The 19,883-nt window shown below is 39.2% G+C and overlaps 1 protein-coding gene across 4 annotated transcripts in view; it reads right to left on the bottom strand.

Moving 5' to 3' along the window:
• PARD3B (par-3 family cell polarity regulator beta) overlaps positions 1–19,883 on the bottom strand; it is a 442,892-nt gene that overhangs the window by 378,885 nt on the left and 44,124 nt on the right. The window lies entirely within an intron of this gene.

The raw sequence follows: 19,883 nt of genomic DNA, 5'->3' as shown, positions 1-19,883 counted from the left end.
TGTGAAAGTACCCTGGAGACTGTACATCAGACACACACCACCTAAAGAGACTGCTTTGTCAGCAGACAGTCCTGTCTCAGTAAGCCAGTGGCATCCTGCCAGAAAAACACCTGCAGACCGAACAACCTGCAATATAATATACAATATACACAGAGGGAAGAACAGAAAAAGGTAAACAATGACAGCATTAATTACTTGAACAGCTCAATGACTCACAAGCAGAACATTATGTCAAGTTAACACAGGCATTTCTTCCCACTGGCTAATTTCAACATTCTGATCCTGCCATCAAAACAAGTTTCACTTCTACCCACTGGCTCAGTCCCTGCATCCCAATTACTCACAAACACAGAAGATGGTCTCGTTCAACTTCATTGATTTGGCCCAGAGCATAATGATTTGTGATTTATAGCTTTAAAAACAGCACCACTGCTGAAATGGCTTCTCTTTCTCTCAACTAGAGCAAAATCCATCGTAACATGTTTGAGCAGTATCTTTATTTCTTATTAATACATTATGGTATACTCCCCCCTGTATTTCACACTCCAGCAACACAGAAAACATCAGGATTACCATATTGCATTTGCTGTGTTCGTATAATCCAGTACCTACCTCCTCATGCTCACCGGTGCCATATGTATCACTAAATAGTAAGATGATCTTTGAATACTCTCACCCTTCAAATCAGGTTTCCTTCTACTCTTCAACAAAATTATAAAGCAATTTAAGTCACGAAGGACTGAGTTTAAACTCTCTTCCAAAACATAGGCTGGCATCAACTCCATTACCTCATTAGCTGTACAAATACTCAATTCCCATTTTCAAACCTGCTGTAACTACAGCCCCTAACGTTCTGCAGCAATGATCACATTCGCCATTTCTTCTTTTTGCCTTCTATTTCACCAGACACACTTACACCTAACACTGTTTTGCAAATTGAGGCAGAATTTTTTTCATTATCTCATTTACCAGTGTAAATCATGTATAATATAAAGAGATTATCTACATTAGAAATATACTGAAAATAAAACAAAAACCTGAAGACATTTTATTTGCTATTCCAGCAATTTTCACTCAAGTTATGAACCTGGTAGAAAGGGCATGGGCACAAAATGCTTTGTATACAATAACTTCAGAAAATATGCAAGTTATTAAATTTTCTAGTGTTGTCTAGTAATTCACGAGTATTCTATAATTCTTGAAAAGTTAGAGAGAGACCTTGTAAAAACTAATAATTCATTTATCACCTTGTTACTCAAAGTTAAATAGCCAGAATTCTAGTTTTACAATCTTTATCATTTTAGACACCAAAATTATTAGCCCTTGACTCTGGCCAATATTCTTTAAAAATATGAACTCCATAATTTAAGCTAATAACTACTGTTTCTGAGGTTTCTATAGTTACTCATGAAAGGGTCATAGCTCCCTGAAATACATGCAGTCTCTAATAATAAGCTCCACCATAGTACACTGACAACCTTTAATGATTAATTAGGCTAAGACCAAGTTCCTGGTAAAGCACCGAATCCCACAATACACTCGTTACCTACTGAAGCAGCAATCAAAACAACTTGATTTTCAGATAAAACCGTGACTTTAGGTTGTATCTTTGCCTTCTGGCAGGAGAAGAACCCCAGTTCCATGAGCTCCCCAGCTAGCCACAGCCCACAGCAGCAGCCAGCACAGCTGAGTTCCTGCTGAGGCACCACCAAGTAGGGTGATGACACTTTGGAGATGCCTCTTTAGTCTCCCACTTTTCCTCTCCGACTCCTCCATGGTACCTGTAAGTTTGCATTAGCCTCCCTGGAAGTCTCCTGAAGAGATGACAAACAAAAGCAATATCTGTACTGTGTAGAGCGCTTAGCAACAAACTGCTAGACTAGGTAAAAATCAAAGTGTATCAGCAGATCAAAGTATGATTTGACCATATCTGTCAAAAGACCTAATGCATTAAACAAAAATACAATGTACTTGAACCTCTCTGAATTGCTGCTGTCACGTTGGCATTTTGATTTTCTGGTTTTTCTTACTTTTTTTTTTTCCTTTACTTTGCTCTTAACTGCACAACACAGGGAATAATACAGAAAGTTAATTATCATTAATCACTTCCAGATATTATATATTGATATTTGCTTGGGAAGAAAAATGGAGAAGTGTTGTAGACAACATTTAAGAAGGCAGAAGTTTAAAGAAAAAATGCATCCAAGCCATAAATCTAACAAAACAACATATGAAAGCCATGCCGTGTAAGAAGTAACACTACTTTGATTATTAGTGACCAATTCCTTTATTTTCACCATGCCTTATATAAGAGAGCACTTTCACCTCCAAAACTCCCACTTGCAATTGCTTTTGTGACATAACTGAACTTAATTTTGTGTTAACACATCTCACTACCGGAAAATGAAGCCCCTTGTTTCTCCATGAGCTAAGAACTTACACCCCAATCAAAGGGCTTTACTCTTACTCATGCCAGCCTTCTGCCTGCATGTGGATCAATCTGACCACTGAAGATGTATTATAGATATATATACACACAGAGAGAAATATACATGTGTGTTTATAGCTATAATGTGTATTATATCTAATATAAATTTTATATATATTGTAACTGTAAGAAGAATTGCAGCAAGTCAAGCATGCTTTAATTTTTGTGTTTTGATCCTAGAAATGAAGTTATAGAGCTGCAAACAACATAAAAATGCAAGAGCTCAAATACGTACCTCATAGTCAACAGGCAGAATTTACATGTTTAAAAAGGAATGCTAACTGCAGTGGAGCTACACTTACTTGTTGCTGAATATTATGATCTTTTTGGCTTCTCGCACCTCCTGCAATGCAGTCAAGGCAAGGCTAAGCGAACTCTTGTGAGCTTCTTGTTTAGGGTGGGGGGCAGGGATTAGGGCTTTTTTGTATGGGTTGGGGAGGGGGTGGATGGAATTGGTTTGGTTTAGGCTCTGGAGGTTTTCTGGTTTTTGCTTTGATTTGTATTTTTACGACAGTAACTTCAATGAGTGCTAGTTCAGGTTGTTTCAGGGTTTTGTGGATGGTTATTTTTCTTTTCTGTTCCTTCAGCTGAAAGAGCATGGAGCTAGTTAAAGAGCTGAAAACACAACAAAACAACTTTTAACCTGTCAATACTACACCAATTTTGACGCCAACAATAGTTAATTAATTCATTTCTTAAATCCTCTGGGATGAAAAGATAAATTCATTTTGCCTATGAATTGCTCTAAATATTAATTTTTGCTTGCCTACTGGGACTAAATCAAACACAGTTAAAACGGTTACTGTGGTTACAGCGATAGATCAAGAAAAAAAACAGAAAAAACTTATTTAACCCTCAAAATACCAAACAAAAAGCCTGCAGAAAACAGCAAAGCACCACTGGCATTTACACAACAAAAAAATACCAATCCACATTTCATGCTATTTCAGAAAAACAGGGCTTATGATCCCAAATTCCTGACAGGTGTTTATTTTTTTTTCTCCAATACTTACAAAATACAAAACATTAAAACAATTTTTTTTTCTTTTACCATAACAGTTAAGAAGATTTAATAGTATAATTATGTCTTTGTTCTGAAAAAAATTGTGTTATCAACTAGTGAGGGAGGGGAAGAACAATGTCAAAATGGCTATATATCCCATCTAAAAGGTGGAGGAGGGTGCAAGGGGGGACACAGAACACACAAGATACACTTTTTATGTTAACTTGCTAAAGGTAAAAACCGGTATTAGTACAATTTCCAAGTGAAATTGTATTGATATTATGTTGTCACAAAAAAGGTCCATCTGAACAGCACATTAAATGGCATTGCTCGCATAAACAGCACTAAAGAATAACAGAAGAAACCCACAGCTGTAAAGAGAGGTATAAAAAACCCAACCACCTTGAAACAGTATCCTTTTAAATCAAGCAGCAATATTCAGTGATTCTGTAACAAACTGTAATTAACCATTAAGCCATACATAATGGTGATAGGAGAACAACTCCCTTATCACAGAGCTAGTTTCCTGGCAGCAATGCTGGCAAAATCTTTTCTCCAGCTTCCAAAAGAGCACTTGCCGCACCTAGCCACAAGGGACACAGACACTCAAAAGCTCCTGAAGTGGTAGCAAACCCAATGAAATCAAAACAAGGAAACAAGGGATGAGGGAAAAACTGGAGCTCATCTCAAATTAATGAAAGAAATCTATAATATACTGTAACTGTTTTAATAGCCATTGCAGCAAAGACACGCAACCAAGGGTGGGTTTTCTCGTGCATGCAGATACAACCCTGCTACTCCTTGTGAGCACTGTGGCTGTTCTCATCTACAAATCCTACCTAATTCTAGTTATTTACTTAACAATAAATCTATTTTACATTATTTCATTTTTTTGCTGTTGCAGTTTATTTCCCCATTCCTCAACAAAAACTTTACAATTCATATCTTTATTAAAGTGCAAAAAATTATACAGTGCCAAAAATTGTAAAATGGCTATTTAAAACTAGAATTTTCATGTTTTCTGCAACACATTTTTGCTTTAATTAGTGCAGTTCAGGAAGTGGAAAATCACCATCCACTGCTTCCCATAGTAGATTGTGTTAATGAAATCATCATATTCATTACTTTAGGAAAAAGTTGGAGGAACAAGAATCTAATAGCCATACAACAAGCATTAAATAACCCCAAATACAGGCAATCTTGTACAAGGACGGGGCAATTCCTGTATACAAGGAATTTTCCTACAGTGTTGAAAACAGCTTTTATTGCATCCTTATTTCAAGGATATTGAAGTAGCACCCCCTTTTCCCCACTCACCTATAGAAAGTAAGAGATTCAGCTAACAAACATCTGTAGTTGGGCCAGCTTATCAGACTAACCTTGCGGTTTCCATGTACACATGGAACCAGGCAGTCCATGGAAGCATAAATATTTCAGTGAACTCCAGGCTAAATTATATGCGTCATCAGTCATCCAAGGCTGCAGCTGCAGACAGCTATCTGCAAACAACCTATCCTCCGATTTGAGGTTTACCCAGCTCCTACCAAAATTCAGCCTTCCCCCTGCATGTTTAATAACGTCATCTAATGTCTGCTTGTGTTTTATCATCGTAGCATAGTCTGATGCACCTTGAAGCTTAAAAAATTCTCCGTCTGCTCTTGGAAGTTTACCTGCCTCATTAGTCTTTACTTTTTTGCTCTGTAGACTAGCAATGACAAAAATATATAAATTATTAAATGCAAGCTATAGAGGCTGTGGAATTCGCCATCAAGCCCACATATTTTATTGCCTGATTATACCAAGAACATGCTGCTCAGACAGCTCTAGATAGTTCTCTTTCTAACATTAACATGCTTGTTTTGAAGATGAGCCTGCCTTCTCCTTTACTATTAAGATGTACATAAAGCAAACATTGGATATTAAAATATGTCCAACTAAATTATTCCAAGTTAGCTAGTTCAGAGAGAAGAAAAAATCCAGAAGTCTTTCAGAAAGCAACACAGAAACAACCCTAAATTTCAATAACATTTATCTCTCTGTAATCTCTGTCCTGTTGTACTGTTACATCTAAATCATCATCTTTTCCACCTGCTTAAGTAGCATTCGAAGTTGTGAAAAAAGACCTGGTGTCTTCAAGGAACTTACAAAGTTCTGGGTCACCTTGTGACAGCATACTTTATACCAAGAAATGAAAAATATACAAACCACTTGAGATACTTTGTCTTTTTGCTTCTGAGTTCATTACTTACTGTATATGTAAATGATGCGCAAGGATAACAGTTCACACTGCAGTAATATCTAGTGTTCTTACATAACAGAGATCATGTACAATACTCACCAGCCTGTTGAAATGCCATTAACCAGCTTATCTCCAAGAAGGGCAGAGAGACGTATTCATTTTAGACCAGATATTTTACAGACATTGAACTATTTCTTTCGTTATTAGTTTTTCAGCTGCCTCGGGACAACTGTCGAGTTCTTTCCACCTCTCACTACTTCTTTTAGAAGTAAATACAACCCTTCAGTGCTTTTATTTTAAAAAGAAATGGGAGTCTATGAAAAATGGGAAAATATAAAGGAAAACATCACTGTTCTCATTTTGAAGCGACCCCGCAGCAGAGGGGGTAGAGAAGATGAGACTACATGCAACATGATTTTCCAGTCCATCACTAGTATAAGAGACTCACTGCATTACAACAGGCAAAACAAATATCCCCTTTTCCTGTTCTTCTTCCTCTAACACTGTACTTAAAACACCCTATACAAAAAAAAAGTGTCCTATGGAATAGTTAGCTGTTTCATTCAATAGGAAACATTTCCACTTGGTACAAACAAACTCCAGTTTCAGTTGTCTCCACAAGGAATTAGAGAACAACGTGTTTTCAGTGCAAGTGAACCTGCAGCTCCAGGTTATCTAAAAGTCCTTTCCATCCCATTAATATTTTTAAATATAAATGCAATATGGAATATTTCCAGGCATTTCAACAGATTTTTCAAAGGTTGAAAAATCCAGCATAAAACACAAAAGCAATCAACTGCTTTGTCTCACAGAACTGTTTAATTGAAAAAAGGAGATATTGTAACAAAGGTATTTTTAAGCATTAGTTACACAAGTGCTGACTCATTAGTCTACTATTGCAAGAAGCTTGGTCTAAAACAGGTTCCTACCAGGCTTCTCCTTTACGATAAATTTAATTAATTGTAAGCAATCCAAATGACACTCAAAGAGTACACAACACACAGAGGTATACTAAATTAAGAACAGCACAATTCACACTTCAGCAATTTTAGACAGGTAGGGCCAAAGATCACGAAAAAAAACTCTTCGGGGACAGCAAAAAAACACCGAGTAACTTCACCCAAAATCCTAAGATGCCAACTCAAAACCAGTAGGAGAGTTAGCATGAGAATATAACAACAAAAGAGCTTTTAAAACTCATTTCATCTCATTATTTAAAATATGATCTTAGAATTAAATCTTCGCATTTTGTAAGCACCTGCATTGAAGTTCAGTGAAAGCAGCAATTTCTAGTTTCATTAAATCTGTCATCTCTACATTTTCTTGCAAAAAAGGCAGATGTGGAATTTGCAAGATCTTTTGGCATCACTGTAATGCTTTACAGGAATAATCTACTGACTTGTAGCAGAGTAACAATAGTCTTAAAGCTAAATGGAGTCCAATGCTCTTGTCATCCATCATTCTGCTAAAGTGTTTTAAGTAATTTCATCTATAAACTGAACCAATGAAGGCTGTATAAACAAAAAAATTTTAAGCTAGTGTTCTTTAGACACATATCTGCACATATGCTGCAATAAACTAGATAGTACCTTTGTGAGTGGACATGAGAAGAAAAGAGCAAACTGCTTGGTGAAGTTACCAGGAGATAGGGACACTGAACAGATAACAGTAGACAAGGCCAAGAACGTAGTGCTGTTAGCAAGCCAGCCAACTCTTCCACCCAACGGCAGTATGCTGCCCTCTATCATGAACAGAATTTCCCAGAGCTACAATTAAGCCCAACGCCTACTAGAAAGCTATGAACTACTACTTCACTGGTAATTTCATGAAAATTAATTTGAAGGATGAAATTAATTATGAGCCACGCAAACATCAGTTAGCTTCTGTACAGAAGAGATCAAAGACCTTCATTAGCTCACTCATTTTCCTTCAAAGTTTTTAAGAAACGTCTCCAGCAAATAACCCAAGTTCAGCATAATACAAATCCGCTTCAGTAACAAACTCCAATTAAGGGTCAAAAGTTCCTCCTTTCAGTTAGGGCTATGCTACAAGTGTTGAGTGGACAGAGTTACAGGCTGGATCAGGCCAACAGCACATGATAACCCAAAGGAGTGGCAGGAAGAGATCAACTAATACGAAGGAATTTAAGAGAAGGAAGAAAAAGATTACTTCTGATTCAAAGGAGTTTGACATGCCCCTCTTTTCAGTGGCAACACTTTCTTCCTCTGATCTGCAGATGAAAGGAGAGTGTATAAGTGGAAGGAAGGGGATAAAACTGCATCCACATAAGCACTTTTCTTTAAGCGCCTTTAAGCATTTACTTGAATTAGATGATCCTGCAAAAAACCACCCCATTCTCTAAGGCCTGACAACATACAATGGCAACTCTAAAAAGTGCTCATTCCATCAGATATATGAGAAGGAAAATACTAGATCAAACTCAGAAGAAAAAGCTTAACCTGCTCACAACAGTAGAGCAATGCTCCACAAGGTAAACTTCAGCCCAAAGAAATCAATGTTGTTGTTGCTGGGTTTGGGTTTTTGGTTGGTTGTACTGTTATTTTGTTGGGGTTTGTTTCTTTGTTTTTGTGGGTTTGGGTTTTTGTTTTAGTTTTGTTTGTTTGTTTTTGTTTTTAATTGAAAAAGTTCAGGCAAGACAGGGTACTCCTGTGATGTATCCTAGCAGGACAGAGGCTTCCTACACTGCCAATAACACATCATAGAACAGAATCATAGATTCGTTAAGGTTGGAAAACACCCTTAAAATCACTGAGCCCAACTGCTAACCTATAACTGCCATGTCCACCACTAAACCATATCCTCAAGCACCACGTCTACCCTTCTTTTAAATACCTCCAGGGATGGACACTCAACCATCTCCCTGGGCAGCCTGTTCCAATACCTGACAACCCTTTCGGTGAAGGAGTTTTTCCTAATATCCAACCTAAACTTCCGCTGGTGCAGCTTGAGGCCATTTCCTCTCATCCTATCGCTTGTTACTAGGGAGAAGAGTCCGACCCCCGCCTCGCTACAACCTCCTTTCAGGTAGTTGTAGAGAGCAATAAGGTCTCCCCTCAGCTTCCTCTTCTCCAGACTAAACAACCCCAGCTCCCTCAGCTGCTCCTCATAAGGCTTGAACTCTAGACCCTTCACCAACTTTGTTGCCCTTCTTTGGACACGCTCCAGCACCTTAATGTCCTTCTTGTAGTGAGGGGCCCAAAACTGCACACGGTATTCAAGGTGCAGCCTCACCAGTGCCGAGTACAGGGGCACAATCACCTCCCTGCTCCTGCTGGCCACACTATTCCTGATACAATCCAGGATGCCATTGGCCTTCTTGGCCACCTGAGCACATTGCCGGCTCATGTTCAGGCAGCTGTCAACAAACACCCCCAGGTTCTTTTCTTCCAGGCAGCTCTCCAGCCACTCATCCCCAAAACCTGTAGCATTGCATGGGGTTGTTGTGGCCCAGGTGCAGGACCTGGCACTTGGCCTTGTTGAATCTCATACTGTCGGCTCCGACCCAACAATCCAGCCTGTCCAGCACCCTCTGTAGGGCCTTCCTGCCCTCCAGCAGATCAACACTTCCACCCACCTTGGTGTCATCTGCAAACTTACTGAGGGTGCACTCAATCCCCTCATCCAGATCATCAGTGAAGATATTGAACTGGACCGGCCCCAACACTGAGCCCTGGGGAACACCACTTGTGACTGTCCGCCAACTGGATTTGCCTCCATTCACCACCACTCTCTGGGCTTGGCTGTCCAGACAGTTTTTAAACCCAGCGCAGATTGCACTTGTCCAAGCCGTGAGCAGCCACCTTCTCCAGGAGAATGCTGTGGGAGACAGTATCAAAGGCCTTACTAAAGTCCAAGTAGACAACGTCCACAGCCTTCCCCTCATCCACTAAGTGGGTCACCTTATCATAGGAGGAGACCAGGTCAGTGAAGCAGGACCTGCCTTACATAAACCTATGCTGGCTGAGCCCAATCCCCTAGGTGTTCTGTATGTGCTGCGTAATAGCATTCAAGATGATCTGCTCCATGACCTTTCCCGGCACCAAGGTCAGGCTGACAGGCCTGTAGTTCCCCAGATCCTCCTTCCTACCCTTCTTGCAGAGGGGCATCACATTTGCTAATTTCCAGTCATCTGGGACCTCCCCAGTTGACCAGGACTGCTGATAAATGATGGAGAGTGGCTTGGCAAGCTCCTCTACCAGCTCCCTCAGTATCCCCGGGTGGATCCCATCTGGCGCCGTGGACTTGTGAACATCCAGGTCAAGGAGCAGGTCGGTGACTGCCACCTCTTCAACAACTGGGACTTCATTCTGAATACCATCTCCATCTCCCAGCACAGGGACCTGACAATCCTAAGGATGACCAGTCTGACTATTAAAGACTGAGGCAAAGAAAGCATTAAGTGCTTCAGCCTTCTCCTCATCTTTCATGGCAAGGTTACCTTCCGCATCCAACAAAGAAAGAAGATTCTCCCTGGCCCTCGTTTTGTCACTGATACATTCATAAAAACATTTTTTGTTATCCTAACGGTGGTGGGCCAGTTTAAGTTCCAGCTGGGCCTCTGCGTTTCTAATCTTTTCCCTGCATAACCTCACAACATTCTTGCAGTCCTCCTGAGTCACCTGCCCCTTCTTCCAAAGGCAGTAAGCTCTCCTTTTCTTGAGTTCTGAAACAGACCTTGTTACAATAGTAGTGTGTCCCCCCCCTCCATTATTTTAAGGCATCAGTGGGTAGAAACAATGTACTTCTCTCACTGCTGTACAGCTAATGGGAGAAAAACCTGTTGTCTCCCCGACAATTTTCAGGACTGCAATAAACTACTTTAGAAGCCCCTCAAAGCACAGAAAGCGTGTCCCACAGTCAAATTACTTCAGCTTTGACAATACATCACCATTTGCAGCTGACAGTACCAATTCTGATACGTACTACTTTGTCTCCAAATTAATGGAGAAGTAATTATTAATATTTGCTCCCAGCTAATTGCCCAGATCATTTCATGTGATACAGGAAGATGTGCTCTAGGAAAGTTACCATTTGATTTTCAAGTCTCCATCAACTTCTCACCTGTCAAAAAGAGTTGGAGAATTAGAAAAGCTATTTCATTTTGCCAGCCTTGACTACAGAGAAGCTGAGGCATAACCCCCCAAGACAGCTCTGTTCCTCAGTCAGCAGATAAGCAGAATGTTTTCAAGCTCTCAAAATATTCCTCCCTAGGTGATGTTTGCCCATTGAAATTTGCATTACTCAAGGATGAAGGTAGAAGTGACAAAGCTACTCTCAATGACTGAATACTATTTCTTTTTATAGATATTCTATTAAGTCTGTGTAATAAAAATATTTTTGCACATTCTGATCCTGTATGCAGTGACATTTACACCACCACGCACCTTGTGGAAGGACAACTACAACACAGGAGAAGGCAGGGGGACAGAGAGAAAGGCCAGGACAGGCCATGCAGAGAAACACAGAACCTGGTGTATCACAGTGCTCTGGGAACCACACAAGAAACTCTCTTCCATCCTTAGAAGACACAGAACAAAAATGAGAGATGATATTTTTAACAGGAATGCTTCAGTTAATATTTCAACACAGCTTTAGTACTTCTGTCTGATTAGTTGGTTTCCTTGTTCAGTTGAACAAGGAAGCGGAGAGAATATTTCAAAGTCACAAAGACATTATTCAGTACATCAAAACCCAAAATAAAATTTGAAATCATAAGTTTTGTGCCTGGAGAGTCCTTCAGGTAGACATAGCAATAACTACCCCTGAGACCCAATACTCAGACTTAATGGTATTGCTGCTTAACAGTGGATAGGGTAAGTAATTTCCATAGTAAGTACACATTTGTGCCACTGCTGAGAGAAGAATAAAATCATAAAAGCCTGAAAGCGATTATCCTACAAACAGATACAAAGGTCTACGGCAGACTGATAAGCCCCTAGATGTTATTAACACTTCCTATCCTATATGTCAATCTGGTGAAGACACCCAAGTGATTTTCTTTTCTTTTTCCCCTTTAGTGGAATTCAGTAAAGCAGGTAAAGGTTGTTTAACCCACTGCTTTCTAGCGAGGAACATGACTTTGGACCCAACGACAGATGTCTTCATCACAAGGAAGCAACTCCTGTATGCCAGAAAGGAAATTTTCAACTAAAATCTTTGGGAGATAAGAAAAGTGACCAGTTTTGCGAATTCCTACTCCCAGTGGAGGATGGATGAATTTAACCAGGCCTTCTTCAGCAGACAGAGAGCAAAATTAATTTAAGAAAAAAACCCAAAAAACTGTAAACCTTGACCCAAAGTTTTTTTGCCTTACACCTTCATTATCTTGCAAGAGAAAAGACCACACAGATGACAGTTCACTACTTTGCCCAGTTCACCACCTCAAAACTGAAAAAAAAGTTGGAATGAGAATAAGGCAACTGTACACACAACAGCTGACAATAAGATACCATAAGAGAGCTTTTCCTAGGAAAAATGAACTCTCTTCCACTCTCCCTGTGCATTGCTCTCCCAGTTCTTTTTCTCACTTCTGTCCTTAAAAATAACATTAAGTTATTAGAAGTTTTCAGTATTGCAGAAGTCTGACTAAACATTAAAATAAGCTCTCTGCTATTTAATTTCTAGTTTAAAACCTTTAAATGATAGGTACCTTTCAGTCATGTATTCTTACATTAAAAAAAATAAAGTTTCTTTATAGATAATATAATAATATCCTTCCTGTGGAAAATACCATTGCTGAATTCACCAGGAATTTCATTATTCACATATATAAAGATAAGTAAGCAACCACAAAATATACAGAACAACAGCATCTAATACCCTACCTTACCAAAAGGTTATCTAAAAGGCTTTCTGTCTTTTCTGTCTTCTCTTGTTCTCCTGAAGACCTTGATGGAAACGTTCAGGTACAATGGTATTTCTTAAATTGTTCTCTCATTAGGGCAGCATTACATACCATATATATTGGTTGGATGTCATTCTTTAAAGCGTATTCACGCACCTCCAGGAATACTGAGATTATACAGAGTTACATAAGAAAACCGTTATCAAGTTTAACTAGGAGTTATGGTTGTGACCCATCACAGATGTTACTTCTAGATTCTTGTGCAACTTGTTTAAAAAGGAAACAGAACAGCAGCATTTCTCCCATTTTGCCATGAAATTCTGGTTCTCAGAGGACAAAAAAAGGAAGAATTTGCAATACAAATGTACCTAACATCACAGAGTAAGGAACAGTACATAACAGATTTCATATACAGGAGACAGAAGCCGTTCCTAACTGATCACTTGCTCCTATTTTAGACATGACCTCCATGTGACTTACTGTGAACTTATAAAACAGAAGGGTAAAATCAGCATATTTAAACATCATTCTAAAAGGTGAAGGCTGAGTTGTTGAAGGTGAGGGGCAAGACTTGTATCAAGAACTACAGCATAAAGAAAACTAATTCTTAAAACACATGGCACAAAGCAGACATTTTCCCTAAAAAGAGAGATACCGGTATGAATCAATTATATATGGACTTCACTGCCTTCTCTCCAACAAGCTTTGCCTTTTGATTTCACAGTAAGATATGTACTCTCCCATACTTCTGTTGTCTGAAATACTCATGATTTTTTTTATATGTGCTTAACACCACAGCCTGCTGTCAGCAGAAATCAAGACAGAACAGAGCAAGTTGTGCCTTCTGCAAGCCTGCTGCTTCTGAAAATAAGTTATTGTGACATGCCTCACGTGATATTTTTTCTTTTTTTTTTTTCTTTCTTTTTGCCTTCTCTTAAACTGGCTTATGTGCAAAATTAGACTGATGTTTAAACAGTGTCAGGCTGTCAGGGGGAGAAAACGACAGTGCTACTGTGACATGAAACATGACAAGAAGGAGATTAATCACTTACTCAAAAGTGAAAAGTTGACTACAAAACGCACAACCATGTGTCTCAAATTTCTTATAGCAGGTGAAAGACTGAATGCTGATCCCAAGATATGCTTCATAAATTCCAGTTAACTGAAAAAATTTACAGGAAACATACTTTGAAAACAAAGATGGAGTTGAAGGTAAAATGTTCCCTAGGGCAAAACCAGTTGCTTTGGGGTTAAAACTTACATACATACACCTGAAACAAGTTGCCTTCCTACTCAGCACTGAAAAATAATTTCCAAAGGGAAAACAATTCTACTGAGAAGAAAGGAGGGGGTAAGAATTCAGCTGTAAATAAAGTGCAAAAAAGAGTCATAGCTACAATCAAAGAATTGAAACTGTTTGTTCCACTATTTTACAACAACCCTACTACAGCAGGATATACACAGAAATATTCTTCACCTCCATTTCCATCACATTTCCAATTCTCCCTGCTGTATAAAAAAAGAGATGTGGACAGGCTGGAAGGGGTCCAGAGAAGGGCCACCAAGATGATCAAAGGTCTGGGAAGCTGCCATACGAGGATAGGCTGGGAGAGCTGGGTTTGTTCAGCCTTGAGAAAAGTAGGTTTAGAGGGGATCTCATCACCATGTACCAATACTTAAGGGGTAGCTACAAAGAAGATGAAGACTCCCATTTTCCCAAGGAGTCCCATGGAGAGGACAAGGGGGAATGGACACAAGTTGCTCTTGGGGAGATTCCGACTGGACACCAGAGAAAAATTTTTCACAGTGAGGGCAGTCAGCCACTGGAATAATCTCCCCAGGGACGTGGTTGACTCGGCCACATTGGACACTTTCAAGATTCGGCTGAACAGTGTGCTTGGCCATCTTGCCTAGACTGCGCTCTTCCTAGAAAGGTTGGACTAGATGATCCCTGAGGTCCCTTCCAACCTGTCATTCTGTGAAATGCCTCCTACCATTTCACACCTTCCAGGATGATTTTTCAGTTTTGTGCAAGTGGGTCACGCATTAGTTTACTTATTAGATGAAGACTGAAACAGTTAGTCAGCACTGCCGTTAGTGAATAGGTTAGCATATTCTGCTGGGGAAACAAAAAAGGGAAAAAGGAAAATGTAAACTAATCAACATTAAATGTATCCATACATGATGTACATTACAATGACAATTTCATGATTAAGGATTTTTAATTCTTGAACCAATAGGATAGTTTGTTCCTAACTGCAGCACACCTGAATTTCTCCACTGGAGTGAAAAGTATAAAAGCAAGGAAATAGCAGGTGATTTACTCAAAAAGGATGCAGCAGAAGCCAATGCAAAAATATTGCTGCTTTTAACAGAAGGTTCTTGCCTCCCTGGCCCAAGCATATCTAACAACTCCTTTATGTGCTCTGTAGTTAAACTACTCTCTGAAAAATAGTTCCCTATCAAACCTTTTTCCCTTTCACACATTTCAACCCAATTAAAGACAAGAAAGATTAGTGTGAAAGAGACAGTTAATTTTAGAAAATTTATGCATAGACCCAAATGTGTTTAATTACTTCACTATTTCCCACATGTAGGAAAATCATTTTTAAGTAGGCTGTAAAACAGGGTTTTAAAAAGTAAAACCAATGACATGAGCAGTCCAGTACAGAACTATCAAGCCGATATCAAATTAAAATTTAGCTTCTTAGACACTTTTTTCATCAGCTTTTCAAAGAAAACTACAAAACAGTCAAAATTGTTCACTTATGTGCTTATCATGAGGACACTGTAAACCTCTAAGGAGTTTTAGACACAATGAAACTCTCCTCTCCCTTTCCTTCTGTTTTTTTCACTTCTTCAAAAAAGAGTAACATAGAAACAAACACTGTGCTTGAGATAAAACAGAAACCCTAGTTCAGTTTGTCCCTCACCTAGACTGGTACAAGGCGGCCATTGCACAGCCCATAAGGACGCTGCGAGAGGAATATAACAGAGAAGTCAGCCAAAGGATGCACAGAAACCTCGTTGCTCCTTCAGCATCCTACAAAACAGGCCAAACCCATGCATTTACAAAAGTGTTCAAAGACTATTTTTTTAGTTAGTTAGTTTTGCTCCAACCAATGCTCACAGTACCTAACAATATATTGCTTGTTCAGAAAGCCAACACAAAAGACTTAAAATCTTACAACTTTAGAACCATTCAACAACAGGGAGTTGGGAGTTTTCACTGGTTTTGTTCTGGGAAAAGAATAAGGAAAAGAGGAGCAAGAGGAAGATGATGACAGCAAAGCTCAAAGGGAAAAAACAGTACTTTTAAATAAGGTTTGTTGAGCCAAAGACTTGAGAACTGTGATTTGAAGGCTATGCATCCATGCTTTAGATTTCATATGGAGGCAAACCTGTGAATGTCAAAATTCATATGTTATTTATAACTAGAGAACTCCACATGAACCTTACCAGTTTAATTATGCATTTTCCCTACAATCAAAATATACATGCCATGTATTCTTGTACATATAAGGCTACACAATCTTTTGAAGTTGCCTCAACATTTTAGAGCACCTTAACAGCTGTTTAAGGCTTAAGTGACCTGGCTTAAATTACTGGGAACTGGGAGCTACAGCACTTGGATGCTCACCCTTCAGCCAAGTATCATCAAGGTAACAGAAACTCCTTTTTTGTTCAAATCCACCCTCATCCTTTCTTACTTCACCACCAAAAATACTTCAGGAGCCTTCAGGGGTCATTCAGTCACAACACAGCCCTTAAAAACTTTGCAGGTCACGTTGTGCACCACTTCTTTCAAATTTACAATTTGCTCCACAACATATGAATCAACAACGTCCATTCAACAATAGTATATTTAAAATCTATGGGAAAAGGAGCATGTGCTGAGGTACAATGCACAGAGCAAGCAGCTGTCCAAAAGCAAATAATCCACAGACATTGTCTAGAGGCATGACAAACAAGGAACTTCCTGTTCAGTGTTCAAATGTTATCACATATAGGAATCAAAAGATCTGAATTCATCTTAAAAAAAAACTTCACACTTTTGAAAACAACCATGCATCAACTTAGGCTTTTTTCCTCCAAATGTTTCTGTATATTTTCAAATACAAATGGTCTATTCATGTGTTATTTAAAAAGTTCACTTACTTCTATTTATTCAGTTCCATTCTTAGCTGAAGCAGCTTTCAACTGAAATATATATTTTGGGGGGGTTCTGCTATGTAATTACAAAGGAATTATACAGCAAGCCAATGCAAACTGAATACCTTTCTCCAAAACACTGAAGTTCATCCAGATCATCAAATGAAGAGATACTACCTTGTTACACAAGCTGGTCAAAAAACCCAAAAGACAACACTATCTAAGAAATAAAAAGTATGTGATCACACTATTTAACCATTAAGTTTATTTACATTTTGCACTGCTGAAAGCCAATGCGTGCAGTAACAAACAACTAAACTACACACAAATTTTTTAAAAAGTCTTTTGCAGTTTACAACTGGGAAGAACACATGAATACCTAATTAGTAGAAAAGGCATTTTTTGTACAAGTTAGAAGACATCTCTTTGACCCACTATAAAAAACTGTTACAAATTTCTCAATACTAGCAAGCTAACAAAACACTTGCTATTAGAAATAATAAAAAGTGCTAGATTACTCCAAACCAAGAGTAGTTCTTTCTTCTGCTGAAAATGTTGAATTACTTAAAATGCCAGTGCATTCAACATGCTGATTATTGTTCTAGCACTCTAACTGGGTTTTCAAGCCATCTTTCACAAAATTTTCTTTTTAGATACACTACATGTACACAAACGTTTAAAAACAATGCACCATGCTTCTGCCAATAGTACTATATTATCACTAACAGAGCGGGCTAATGACTGAAGGGGACAAAAAGTATGATTTCACTAGCACTGAAATGCCACACACCAGGTTACAAAGGAGAGGGAGAGAGAACATGGAAGCAGGAACCAGCTGGAAAAGAAGAAATGGTGGCCCAAGCCACCCGTAAGACACAGAAAGCAACAGCACAAGCCTTGCCAGACCCTACACACATACACTTTTTACAAGGGAACTTGATCACATAATCAGCAGCAGAGCTGATGTAGTTCAAAGACTTACAATGATGGACCAACGTACTCCAGTGAAATCTGTGCTCTGACTTTAGATTTACACGGTGACAAAACCTGGCCACAATATTTAGCACTGCTGATCACCCAGTACCGTGCAATTGCCAACAACAAACAGGTCCCACTGCATGCTGTCCAGTAACATGGGGAATAGCTGGAGACCCAATAATAATATACTGTACTGCCCATACCCACACTGGGGATCTGTGGGTCTTGGAGAGGAAGCAGAAAAAGGAGAATCCCTCTGCAGTGAAGGTGATAATGAAAAGAGAGCCAGTATCCCAGTGACACAAGGCATTGCAATCTCCATAGGACCTTTGTGTAACAGGTACAGAAGGCAGGGGCAGGCTGGGGTGGGGTGGGGGAGTCATTCTAAACCAAACACAGATCCATTAAATCACACAGATCCTTTGCACAAGCCACATAACAGCATGTTACTTAGCTGTATTGGCATCAGAGATTCAAAGAGCATGACTTACCACACCACTAGATAATTAATTCTCTAGCCTAAAATGTGTGAAAGCTCCAGTTGGCTTGCTCCTAAAGTCAAGCTCCCTTGGGAGAAAGCTACATGCCCACTCTTCAGCCAGGTAACTGAAGTCTACAAAGCAGTGCCTCCTACAGTCTCTCGCACCTGTAAACCACTCCTGTCTCCTCAGCCCTCTGCAAGGTGTGCTATCTGACTGTGGCTTCTGTCCTATAGAGATTTTGCTCCATGATTTACAAGGTCAGCAACCTGGCCACTCCAGGACAATTGATACCTGCTGTTTAGATCTGCCATTATTTCCTGGGCACATACTCATTACAGTGCCAAGTTTCCCAGAGTCAGAAACAAATCTCTGAAAAGCACTACCAGCACAAACAAATACATGAAGATGCACACTTCCCAGCTGAGAGTCACTGTATAATAGTTATTTAACACTTGTTAGTAGAACACGAACCTGGAGCCTCCCTTTACTATCAGCAGTGCCCCCATGCATAATGGCAGAGGATTCTAGCATACAGATCCCTCAGCCCTGCAGTTGTGTGCACAGTAAATTTTACTACTACAAACACTTCTGAACTGGCTGTGGCTGTTTTCAAATACTGTCTGACTCTTGCAATTCATTCAGCTCTACACCTACAGTCCTCCATAAAGCACAGGTGACAACATTTAATAAATCTGTTGTTTGTGAAGTGCCAAAAAAAAAAAAAGATATTTAAGATGTTCCTTATGTGCTCCTGTACTTTGCCAAAATAAAGCAATCTCCTCTGAAACTTGGCAATCTCAGCTTGGATAAGCAGTTGTTTGCCACACTGACAGAGCCTCTCAGACTTTGTGTTAGACTTTATTAAAGAAATTGTCTTGTCTGCAATATGTTCATCCAACCAACTATCCTGTATCTATTTTTCCTGGCAGGACAGCAGCTGGAAACAAGGGAATTAACTTAGAAAAAAAAAAAAACAGGAATAAGGAACATGGTTTGCATCTTCAGAAATGGGAGAATTTCTCTGGGAAGCATGATTCAAATGGATTTAGCAGTGGTAACAAACCAGTCAAAGGAACTACAGCTTCTCCATTCTAGTAGTTCCTATCATAAGGACCATCTAATCTTTTAGCCTTTAGCTGCATAAAAGAGCAGAAAGTAGGCATATAATGCATTTAAGATAGTTTATAGTGTTAATAAAATAAATACAAATAAAATGCATACAGTTCTGAATGTCATATTAAAATGTGTAGAGATAATTCTGCATGTAAATGCACACACACACAGAATGAAGAGAGAAACAGAAAACAGTTGCAGGCCAGAGAGGAGGAAAGCTTTCTAGTGAGTTATCTGAGGAGTTTAGCCCATTCAGCTTCTCCAAAAGTTCAGAGCGGATGACATTAACAAACGTATTTTCTCAGAACAAAGATTTAGACAATGCTTGCTTATCAAACAACAATCAATGCTGAAAGCTGACAGTGGACACGTTCAAACTGAAAGCCAAGAAACTAATTTTGAAAAGTGACAGTAACTCGACCTTTGCCCAGCCTAACACATCCTCTTCCAAACCACAAAGTGCAAATTGCCTGGTACTTGCATACTTAACAGAATACTCAATGTTGCAGAGGGCTGGAAAATTGGAAAGCAAGTTCTCAGGGATATAAGGTTATGATGCAGAG

This window comes from Phalacrocorax aristotelis, chromosome 5, assembly GCF_949628215.1.
Source record: "Phalacrocorax aristotelis chromosome 5, bGulAri2.1, whole genome shotgun sequence".
Taxonomy (NCBI): domain Eukaryota; kingdom Metazoa; phylum Chordata; class Aves; order Suliformes; family Phalacrocoracidae; genus Phalacrocorax; species Phalacrocorax aristotelis.
Note: the sequence above shows the minus strand (reverse complement) of the source record. Positions and strands in the feature narration are given on the sequence as shown.